The 12,434-nt window shown below is 35.2% G+C and overlaps 1 protein-coding gene and 1 long non-coding RNA gene across 4 annotated transcripts in view; one reads left to right on the forward strand and one right to left on the reverse strand.

Moving 5' to 3' along the window:
- The window catches only part of LOC141462280 (uncharacterized), a 236,355-nt gene that overhangs the window by 203,727 nt on the left and 20,194 nt on the right, over positions 1-12,434 (reverse strand). The gene's annotated exons all lie outside the window — the stretch shown is intronic.
- LOC141462179 (uncharacterized) lies at positions 1,301-7,859 on the forward strand. Its single transcript, XR_012463137.1, has 2 exons — positions 1,301-2,161; positions 7,310-7,859. It is a non-coding gene; the product is annotated as an uncharacterized lncRNA (long non-coding RNA).

Below are 12,434 nucleotides of genomic sequence, written 5' to 3' on the forward strand. Positions count from 1 at the left end.
ACTAAATGATTCCAGATCCCCTGGATTTAATGTGAACTCTTACACGAAACATTTACTCAGAAACGTAGAGCTTTCGGTTGAGGAGGGATTTCATTCAATCTGTGGAGACACAAACGCAGTATACTACGTCAGCTTCCTGAGATTTTCTGTTTTGTTTTGGAGATACTTCTTCTTCGTAGCCGAGCGGTTAGAGACGGGACCTGTGAAGCTAATATGTATTGTGGTATTGGGTTCGATTCCCGGTCTTAGGTCTTGGATTTTATTTAATGGTTAATAAAAGAAATTTACAGTAAAGTACGTTTGCTAGTAGCCTCCGTCCACGACGCCTAATTGGTAGTTGGACGTAAAGCCCCGCCTGAAAAAATAGGCGATTACTTTACTTCTAACATAAGCAGGCCACTTCCTAAAATCCAATTTTTTGGACTAGACGAACTTCAACCGAACATTCCCAGTGAGACCACTTTCTAGCTGTAAGAAAAGACGTATGACAGTTTCATTCAAGATTTTATCGTGAAAAGTGCTTTAAAAAACGCTTGCTTAATGAAACGCTTTTTCTTAAATTTTATAATTTATTTTATTTTATTTCTATATTCGCATAAATTAACTGATATGTAATAGATAAAAGATGAAATATTATTTTGACAAAATAATTCCAAACTGGCAGTTGAATGACCTCACCCAAAATGGCGGGCGAATGTAGGTGCAGTTAGTGTACGGAGGCCAGTTGCAGTAAGTGAATAAAGCGAGCTAAACGAATCTTATTCTTTCAAATATAAATTATTAATATATTTAACGAGTAAAAATTTAGAATAGTGTCATGTTTTAAGTCATATTTAATTACAATTTAATAATCTATGAAATTAGTAGATTTTTTCAAATCATTTTTTTAAAAATGTCAAAAATACTTGCGTTGAAAGCGGAAGAAAGTGCATTAAAATCGATCAAAAATAACTAAGCTCAAAAAGTGCCCAAAAAACTTTCCTAATGAAAATTGTCTAAAGAATTATTTCGCAGTAAAAATTGCCATATGTTGTAATTTTTTTTACGATCGTTTACATACTCGTAGTACAAAGTCTGCGGCAGTGTCTTTGACACGATCTCTCAAGTTCATTAATGATATTCTGATCGCAATACTTCCGATTTTTTGCAGTAAGGGAATGTGAGAATAGCTTCTTATACATGAAGTAACTAGGTTATGGAAACAGCTTAGGAAAGTTCTTGTGTCACAATCAACCATTCATTTTTGATTTCTTAGTGTATTGGTTAATACCGTTAATGGTATTTCGATCAATTGGTTAAGGTTTTTTTAGTTAATTAAATACTATAATAACAATTAGGTGCATTGATATTAATTAGGAGGGTTTTTTCATTTGTAAGAGCATAACTGTCCGCTGACCTCTACAGCCACTAGGAGAAAGAGCAACAGAGTGGAGGATGGTGGGGATGTGCTAGACACTGTCTAGTACTATTATTGTCTGAATTATGTTTTGTTGTCTGCGAGGAAATATTCGACCTTGCCAGCCCTGGGGGAAAGGACCTTGAAATAATAATGTCCGGTCTGCGGTGGCGTTGACGAAGGGTGTCTAGTATAGAGTGATGTGTGTTTAATGTCCCTCCCACTCGCATGTCTGTCTGTTTGTCCCGCTCTCTACAAGCGCCAATAATATCTACATATTTCCCGCATAATAGCCATTATAATAGTGATTTTGCCGCTCATAATTTAACTAGAAAAATAAAATCTGGTGCGGTGACTTTCTATCAACTTAACTGGGAAATATGGTTAGACCGACGGTACTGGATAATAACTTTGTAGCGCGCATGTCTGTTGTAGGCTTGACCGGTTACGGACTTTCATTCAATGTCAGAGCTACATTGATCAGTTTGGTAGTTAAGAATTCTACTTCAAATGATGTTCCCGTCTCACACTACACTCGCTTGCTCTGGGAGAATAAAGCAAAAATTGCATTCAGGTTGATAGCGATTGTAAACAATGGGCGCCATCAGCAGTTACAGCAAGTATGGTTCTTAATTTGACCAATCAGAACTCTCCTTAAACCCATTTATTCGCAAAAAAAGTCTCAAATAAAAAATTTTGGAAATTAGTAACGATCGTTGCACTTCTTTCGAGGAGGAGTAAGCGAATCTAAAAACCCATTACCAGGTAAGTGTTTTTTTAATATTAACTAATTCTTTTAGCAGAATAACCTTCCCATAAAATAATTAAATTAGGTTGAAGAGTACTTTATATTACAGCCTTCTAGATAATAGTATTATGCGGAAAGATAGGAATGATGATGTATTATTGAGAGAGATGTATTGACAAGGATGTGACAGAGTAAATAATAAGGCGACGACCCTAGACTACATCCAATCAATAAATACAAATTCCTAGAATCGCAATTTATGACTTGATTATAAATATATGTGTATAAATATGAATTCATGATTGCAACGCAAGAGGTGGAGCGGCGAGAATGGTTCGAACTGATGCTGAAAAGTTCTCGCGATGGTCGAGTTCGAAGGCTGCTATCGCGTTCCATTGGTAATCTGTTGACGCGTCCTGTTTCCAAGCCTATTTCCTTTAAAGTGGGCAAGTGAGCCGAGTGGAAAAGGTGTCCTATCCACTTTTCCCACTCTAAACTGTGGACTGTTTCATCAAAGACATAATTATTCATTGCAAGAAGAACAAGAACTCCTATTTTGTACCACTAAAAAAATATAATTTTCGGCCAGACATGTCTGCCAACCCACACTCATAAACAGCAAAATCTACAAGCTCCCACTAATTACGAACTAGCTAGATTCTTAGTCTTATTATTATTATTTATTAATAATTATTATTCAAACTGTCTTGGCAGCTTGGCAAACTGAGGAGAAGTGCATTTTCATTACAAATAATGATTCAACTTTATCAAGGACAGCTGCAACCTAACTTCGCCGGAGATTTTGTTTTCTTTGATAAGTATGTGTGTGGAGTGGCCAACTGGTGTAGGATATAAAAAAAAGGGTGCGGTTTTCAGATGCGCCAACATAACAACACAAAGTAGGAGTTATTCCAAGGACAGTATACATTACTTCCGTTTTCCTTTATTACGAGTATTACTACCCACTGTCCCAATGAGAGAGTTTACATTAAAAAAGATGGCAACTATTTTCTATACACTTTGTCTAAAGCATGATCTGGAACAATCTTAGAATGTTGTTTACTAACATATTATTGAAATTGTTCGAAAAATTTCAATTTCTCTTAGTTGTCGTAAATTTTCGTAATTGAAATTGAGGTGTAAGGTTGCTTGCAAAGTGACACTCAAGTGCACGGATTATTATCTTTGCATAAGTACGGATTATCCACTCAGTAACTTAGAGAGAATTAAAAAAAAAAAAAAAAAAAATACAATTCCTAGATTAAACAAAATTTCATGATCGAAATCTCTACACCAAACTAATAAACCACCTCTAATGATGGCCGAAAATCCGAAGCCGGCCAGAGATACAACCAACAAACTGCGTGCTTCGATGGATAATCTCAAATATATTATCCAGCTTATCTATCAACATTTTCAACTTTATTTAATCTTTACATGTACAAATTCGATTTGTAACAATGCTTCACGAACATACTACTTTCAGAACACTTTTTAGGTGTCTACTGCTTGGTGTCCATTCCATTTCAAAAATAATAACGGTCCCACCTGATTCATATTTTTGTAGTTTCAGTAAAAAATTATAGATTTGAAAGAGTTTCTTACTATAAGTACCACTTTAATTAAAGGATTCTGCATTTTTTTTTTTTTTGAGAAAAGTTCGTTTTAAAGCAGAACTGGTGGGGATAGAAGCATCTCAACTCATCTCGTTGAATACACGATATTAAACATTTATATTAATGTAGTAAAATTTTTTTTGCGTTTATTGTGCTACAATCAGCGCGTTAGCGCTATAAGTAACAATGATACAATAGAGTAAGAAATGATAAGGTAACGAGTGGAGAAGTTACCCAGTGGTAACACTCCAAAACATTATATGGTTAGTCACTCTCTTCACTTGAGAGGAGATCATGAGGCCACTGTCTTTTAAAACTTCTTGTCGGGTTGTCAAGGAAGAGTTCTAAAAGAAAGATTTTGAGCTAGAGGATTTATTTGAGATTGCAGGCTGAAGTGGAGTTTTCTGTATCGCGTTTTAGCAACTTGTGTGACAAAAGGAATGTTAAGGTCAGTGTGTATAGTCCAGGTTGGAGACATAAAATGGAGCGTTTACGATAGTAGCGATTGAATTCTTTGGAGATTGGAGCATATGGTTAAACCCCACAGCTCTATTCCGTACGCCCAGATGGGTTTCAAAATAGAAGTATAAATCAGTCTTTTGTTGCCCAGAGAGAGTTTTGATCTATCGTCTAAGAGTCTTTTAAGTAGTCGATAGCGTCTGTTTAGTTCTGTTCTTTTAAGCTTAGTGTGGGGGTTCCAAGAAAGTCTTCGGTCTAAGTAAAGCCCAAGGTAGCGGACAACCTTTACTACTGGTAGAGAGGTGTTAGGTTATAGAAGACTGGAGGAAGAGTAATGCGACGAAGAGTGAAGGTGATGTTTTGAGACTTGGTTTCATTAAGCTTAATAGCCCATTTCTGGAAACACTGTTCTAATGAGGAAAGATGAGGTTGCAGATTTCTGTGAGCTATTACAGGATCATGATTAGTAGATATTAAGGCGGTGTCGTATGCGTATGTGAGAAGTGTGGTGTTAGTATCAGTTGGTATGTCTGAAGTGTAAATGGAGTAAAGAATAGGACCCAGAATGCTGCCCTGCGGAACCTCAGCGTCGATATGTTTAAGTGGGGAGAAAGAAGATTCTATTTGCACTCGGAAGTATCTGTCGTAGTAAAATTAAATTCAAAATTTGGAGCCTGATGAAATGATTCGACTTAACCTTGAGAATTGGGGTAAGAGAAGTGCTACGTGCTTTTTTTTACCTCATTCAGGAAGCTTCAAAGCCACTTTAATGATGGTCACGATGACAACACATTCCTTCAGCAGAAATAAAAGGATGTAAAGCTGGCCGGAAGCCAAATATTTACTATTATGAGCAACAGTAAGAGGAGCGTGTGAGTTTGAAGTATTGGTGGGTGGGGGGTGAAGTAGTTTTGCACGTTACAACTAAATAGAATGCATAAATAGTTGCAATTTAGATAAGGGGCTAGCAAGGGATTCACTCTCTCCTTCAGCTAGTTCCGCTGGGGACCACAGAACTCTGGGTGCCTCCCCTCCACTACCGCCTCCAGAGAGCATCCTCCTCGCCCCAAACTATGGTGAAAGCTGGCGAAGAGAGAGAACCCAGGGCACATCTCCCTTAGTCTGCTGCTAGGTCGGCCGCCACCGACTGCCTACTACTTCCATCACCCTTCCTCCACCCCCGTTTACAAACCCTAGGTAGGTATACCCAGCGAATGGACGGCAAAGAGCACGCTCAATCGATTCTAACCCACTGGCTCCTCATGGAGCTCTCTATTCCTGGCTTTCCCGACACCTTTCACTCCCTACCCGTGATAAACCCACTTTTTTTAAAAAATATTTTTCTCCTACTAAAATGGGGGCGTTTTCCCCGCTTTTATCATACATACACCAGCAGCCCACGCAGTTTATTTCTCATTTACATATACTTTTCATTCGATAATTTTCTTATTAAAACAAAGAAAATGTATTCATTACTATTCTAATAAAAAAAAATAATCTTGAATTTGAGAAAAAATAGAAAGAAAAACAAGAAAAAAGTGAAATTATATTTTCACCTGAAAATCCCCCCTTCTTTTCCTTATTTTTTGTTCAAGTTTTTCCAAGCGCTGCCTTTATTTTAGTTTATTTAATTTTCTATTTTCTTTTCTTTTTTTAAAAATTCTTTTATCTTTTATTCCTCTTTTTTAACAATTTTTAATTCTTGAAAAATAATATTTCTCTTATATTTTTTTAGCAAAAAATCTAAAATATATAAAATAGTTCTAAAGTTGTATTAAAGAATTCTGTTGTAAACACATTCACATTTTAGCCGATAAAATTTAAAAATGTAATTTGCATGGAAAAGGATGCATTTATTGACTTTATTGTGATATAGGATAATGTATCAAAATGATGGTGTTGAACAAAGCTCGACGTCATAGCAGCAGAAATAAAAATAACTTTTACCATTATAAAAGTAAAAAAAAACTTAAGTAATAAGCCAAAACGTAAGTAATGCATGTAAAAAAAATTTAAACACCAATTTATGCCCAAAGTGGCAAATTTGTAAAAACTAATTTTTCCGACATCTGGGGACCTCAAAATTAAAAAACCCAAAATCGTATTCTTAAACTATACTTCCTCTTGTTAGGAGTTAGAAAAAGGGAAAATTAGATTTCTCAGAAACCTATACTGAAAGATTCGGTTCCGGTTTCACGCTATTATGAGGGATAAGGCATTTTAAAGGGATGCAAGTGGTTGCAGTTCCCCTAAGATGGATTAGAAATGCATTTTCCAGGAATAACCCTTTAAATAAAATATAGTGGCCTTCATGTGTAAATTCAGAATAAGAACTTGGATTACACAGATCGCAGCATGCATGTTTAGTCTATGTTAGACTGGATTCGGGTTTTCAGCGGATCATCAGAATTAGATTAAACAGTTCTGTGCAGACCATTCAACTTCGCTTGTGTTTCCATCTCGCACTCTAGTTGCTGACTGAGTGAGGCGCTACATGGTCGACTACATGGTGTATATGTTTATTCAAAATGTAAAATTAATTATACATAAATAATCAAGGTTTTCATTAATTTTTGTTATTTTTATAAAATGTTTTAAGATTTATTAACATTTTGAATAAAACAGGTACACACCATGTAATCTCCTTCACCACAGTCAGCAATTCTATTGGGGAGACGGAAACAAAAGTGAAATCGAAATCTCTGCACCACTCTGAGTAATATACCTCTGATGGTGGATGAAAGACCGAAACCGGCCGAGGTTACAACAAACATGCCCGCTATGACGGATAAAATCAAAGATATGGTTGAAGTTCTTGGACTAGACGTTGAGGAGATGTTATTTCTGAGCTATCTTGAGTTTTGGGTCAGTTTATAAATACTAAAGATTTTTACGCCAACGTTTCGTACTGTATTTAGTAGCCACTCACCTGACCTCCTATTTCAAAGCAATAAACTTCACTTACCTGCAAAAAAAGAGAAATATTATTATTTATTTATTATTTCAAAAAGTTAAAATTATATAAGCTAAGCAATAGTGAACAATTAATGTTTGCTTCAATTTATAATTTCAATCATATCCTTGTTTTAGATAAGTCAGTAAGGAGTAGCCACAGTAGCCGAGCGGTTAGAGGCGAGGTCCGCAAAGCCAATATGTATTGAAACGAAGTGACCTGAGCGAGAGAAGAAAGGCCTAGATTGTTTTGGGAGTTTAGTGATCGAAGTCTAGAACGTTCCACCAACAGTGGAGATACAGATGAAAGCCAAGTGAGCGGCCCCAGTCAGTGAGTCAGAGTTGGTACGGAGTGTTCTTCGGAGTTAGCCCGTTGGGCGGTTAGTCAGCTGAGTTAGCTAGAGAGTCACAGAGTTAGTCACAGAACGGAGTTCTTCAGAGTTAGCCAGTTAGGCGGTTAGTAAGCAGTGAGCTGAGTTGAGTGTCGCTAGTGCAGTCGAGTCTTGTGCAATTCAGTGCAGTGCGGACCAGTAGTCAGTCGTTGAACAGTTTTTCTGGTGTATTTAAGTAGTAAGTAAGTAACAGTAAACTGTTGTAAATGGTAACTGTAATGAATAGCGTTAGTTGCTAGTAAATGTTAATGTTAGTAACGTTAATATGTTAATAAATCAGGTTACTTATAAGTTTAGCGAGTTTTATTATTTATCGAACCCACACTATTATTTAATAACCAGTGGCAGTCACTAGTTGTAGTTGAAGTTTTTCAAATAGAGAAAAAGGAAAAACTTTACAGTATTGTGGTACTGGGATCGATTCTTGGTCTAGGCCTTGGATTTTATTTAATAGTTGATGCTTAATTGTTTAATAGTTGATAGTTAATGCTACTCTTCTCCGTTCACGACACCTAATCGGTAGTTTGACCTTAAGCCCCGCCGGAAAAATAGGCATTACTTTACTTTTTTTTTGGTTCATCTTCAAGGCAATCTGGGTGTTTACAAATTCATTATGGAGACTAAGACGAATCTAAAGAGATTCAGAATACAAATTAAAAATAACACTGATATAATTAATCAGAAAACTAAAAACTGTTCAAAAACTCAAGATTCCTCAGAATACAAAAAACTTGTGAGTAAAAGAAAGTCTTGCGAGGTGTTTTAGATTAAAATAGCAGTGCAAGAAGTGTGGTAAAAAATCCATTTTTATTATCTTCTGATCGTAAAACTTGTATTACAAGAACAAAATTAGGACAGATGTTGAGAAATGAGAGACAGATTCAATTAGAACAGATCATAAAGTTCGAGAGTCTAGTTGACATATACTAACACAGGCTCACACTCACAACATTTTGAGTTACATTTTGCATTTCTCTGCAAAGTTTATAATTACTTAGATAATGATCTAAGGTTATAAGGATAACCACTTGTTTATGTAATTTTGACAGCTGTTAATAAAACTTTGTAAGCTCGCTTACTTAGGAGACAAAATGGGCATACAAAGTACAGGTAAATAGTGCAAGCAATAGTGAACTTCAAAAGTAGATACTTGACGTACATCAATTTACTTGTAGTTTTAGAGAATTGGAGATAGCAAAAAGCTTAGATAAGTTTATATTCTATTTTCTTACAATAAAAAAGAGGAGTATTGTGGTCTACTCAATCGTCTGAAATTTTGTGTTCGGCAGAAAATTTACGGGATCAAGACAACTTGAGTGCAAAAAAATGTTTCGAGTGAATATAAGAGATCATAACCTGAGCCTAGGATGACAGAATTTGCGGATCTTGTCCCACAACCTAAGGGTTTTTGAGGAATTAAGGGTTTTTGGGAGAAGTGATTGTTATTAAACAATTTGGTGGGAACACCCACAAGTCTTTCTCTTACCGTGATTTATTAAACTTTCTAGAATCTTAGAAATTTCTACTAAAAAAGGATGTTGATTTCAATATTATGTTAATATCCATGTTCTGCTGCCGGAAAGCCGATGGCAAACTCACCCAAAACTTCACCAAAATCAAGATAACCTTGATAAATATAAAAAACTAAAGTTTTTTAAGCCTATCAAACCCTATAACACTAAGTTCAAACGAAACCTTTCAGACAATTACCAACAACTGGAGCCGTTCTTAGGTCGTTCTTAACTTTCAACTTATTTCCATCTATTCCCAAATTTAATTGAATGTATAGCAATAAATCATTTTGAGCAAAATGAACTAGCCAAACTGCTGTAGATGAGTAAATTGCACAATTTACGACTAGAAGAAATATATTTATTCACGAGAAATGGATAGGACAAAGTGCAGTGAACTAAAAGGGAAATACGTAGAAAATAAATTCATTTTTGAACCAAAAAAGCAAAGAAAGTATTTTACAGCTAGGGTAAGAAGTTGTTCCGGACTACGTAGGCTGTAGTCCAGTTCTTCCGGACTGGAATAGAGTCTCGGGTGGGTTGAGTCTGGATCAGGATGCAAGTTTGTAGACTATTATTGTTGTTTTTCTTAGCTGCAAAGCCCACTCAAAGGTAATTTCATGTTCAGGTGCATCGCTTGCAAGGTCATTAGCGACTAATTTTTTATTCAAGAGTTTTAAATTCTGTTACTCTAGTATTAAAAGGAAGTATTGGGAACAAACTTTACGGTACCGAGTTCACAACCGGAAATATGCGAACTGGGATTCTCGAAGTCTGGAAAAAATTATCATTGTTGGTGAAAATACTAACTGAACTAAAGAAAATCGAGGCAAGATCAATCTCTAGATCCATTAAGATCTGACAGAAAGTTAGCGGCCATAATTACTCGTTTTCTGAGTTGCCCTACTCAAAATCCTAAAATACGATGATTTCTAAACCTTGTGTTTACATTATACACACTCCAGATCCATAAATTTTATTTGAAACCTTATTCTAGTAGTTCACATCCACCAAAGTACATTTCCACGGCCTTTCAGAAAAAATATCATTAATATTCAAAAAACATAATATTTCGACATCTTTTAAGAACACCAACACCCTACATACCTTATTCACAAAACTAAAAGACCCTACACCAAAATTATTACGTTCAGATGTAATTTATGAAATCAATTGCAAAAATTGTGATGCCACATACGTCGGACAAATATCACAATATCTAAACAAGAGACTATACTAACACCAACACGACTGCAAAACTAAAAAACCTAATGATACCTTATCTGCTCTCACTAAACACCATCTAGACTTACAACACGAATTTGACTTTGACAACACTTCCCATACTTGCAACTAACACCAACAGAAACAAACGGAACATATTAGAAATGATCCACATTAAAAAACAACAAAAATCTATCAACTTTAGGACAGACACGAACAATCTTTCAAATTTTTACAATAACATTCTTCAGACAGTAACTTAACAATTGCTCACCACATACCTTAGGTTTTTCCAGCCCTATTGTTTTCACCCCTCCCTTACCTCTATACAAACCCGCTTTTCCGTGAATCCTTAACAGTTATGATGATATAGCTCAACATTAAACTTCACAAACTTTTTTATAATGTAAGTCTTTCCAAATTATATTTATATTATATTTATCTATCTATTTAATTTTATGTTTTAGAAATATTTTTTATTTTTTTGGTTTTCAATTTATATTAGTGTAATATTCCTTGTGTACAGACCCTGAAGAAGGTATAAAAGTTGTATTTATTGATGATCGCACCTCGATATTCCCCAAAAATCACTTATTCTAGCTAATTCATATAGGCTCATCTCTTTTACGTTATTAAATCAGTTACAAAAATCCCTAATTTAAAGTAAATAACTCTTTCTTCGACGCTGACACGACTCTTTTTGTAAAAGTCGTATTTAGATTCCAAATACATAGATATATATATCTTCTTTTTTTTAGGGCAGTTCTAAGAGGTGGGTGGGAACACTGTTCGCTTAAAAGGTGCCATCTCAGAGTAAAGTAAGGTTTTACAAGTGATTAGTGAAAAGTAATTATCTTTTGTGAAGAAAATTAAAGATTTAATAAATTAAAAGCAAGTCAAGAGTATTCTAACCAAATTTACTTCTTCTGACACTGCGTAAATATTTAAATAGCAAGGCAAAAAAAAAATCACAACTTAAAATTGTATCTGATAATAAAGATTATAATATAACCATTGTTTGCAAATAAGGTATTGTTTATTAACAACAGCTGAGAGAAACAAGATTATAGTTGCTGTTATTTTTTTTCTTGCTTTTTATTAAAAACAAAAAAGGAACACTGTCATATTTTTTTTTTAACAACAAAACGTGGAACATGCTATTTATCTTCCTCCTACATGAACTTGGAGGAGAATATTTTATGGCTGAAATTGTGTGCGGAGAGATTTAATAAGATCGCACAAAACTCTCTTACTGCAATGCTCATGATCGTCATTTGTAACGTTTTATTAGCATCAGTATTTTAAAATATATTTAATTATTTAATAACTTTATCTAATTAATAAAATTGACGTTACAGGAAATTACACTGTAGGAGGAACCAACCCCCATTGGCCCCCAGATTGCCGTGGAACGAATTTTTCTTAAAAAAAAAAAAACAAATTCAAATGAACATTATTGATCAATAAAACAAGTAATTGCCAATAAAGTGTCCTATGGTGGGAAGAATGTGCAAAAACAGGCTCCCAATTGCAGACACCGAGTACGGTACCCAAATGGAAAAGTTGCTAACAGGAGAAACCTCGTTGAATACATTTATTTCGGTAGTGCAACAACAAGAGAAAGAGAGCAAGGTGTCGCGTACTAGAATGGGACAATTTCATAAACTGTATCCCAGACTGTGCTATACGAGGTAGATTATGTCCGTAACAGGACATTTCCTGAGGCACTTCTCATGCAGGCCAGATCTGAATCGTTGTACCTTAACTACAGGCCTTCTAGAAACAGAGTCTAGGCAAGAGTGTACCCTGTGTAATCTATCTGAGATTGAAGACATTTTCCACTTTATTGGGGTATGCCCCATCCTGGCTCCTTATAGACTGCAATATCTGGGAGGCAAAAAGTTAGCACAGGAGGATGTCGTTCTTTTTCTTAACGGGAAAAATTGGGACAACTTAAGTAAATATTTAAAGGCAGCGCAATTTTATAGAAGACTGATTATGGAGGAATTTCAGTGAATTGTTAGTTTAATTTTTGGTTAGTTTTTTTAAATTATTTGTTGATTATTTTGCTGTAACATGATGTATTATTTTGTTGTATTTTTTTTGATGTAGCAACTCGGCAGACGGATTTTTATC

The sequence above is a fragment of the Rhodnius prolixus genome, unplaced genomic scaffold, assembly GCF_049639745.1.
Source record: "Rhodnius prolixus isolate KJV_2025 unplaced genomic scaffold, Rpr scaffold_1, whole genome shotgun sequence".
NCBI lineage: Eukaryota > Metazoa > Arthropoda > Insecta > Hemiptera > Reduviidae > Rhodnius > Rhodnius prolixus.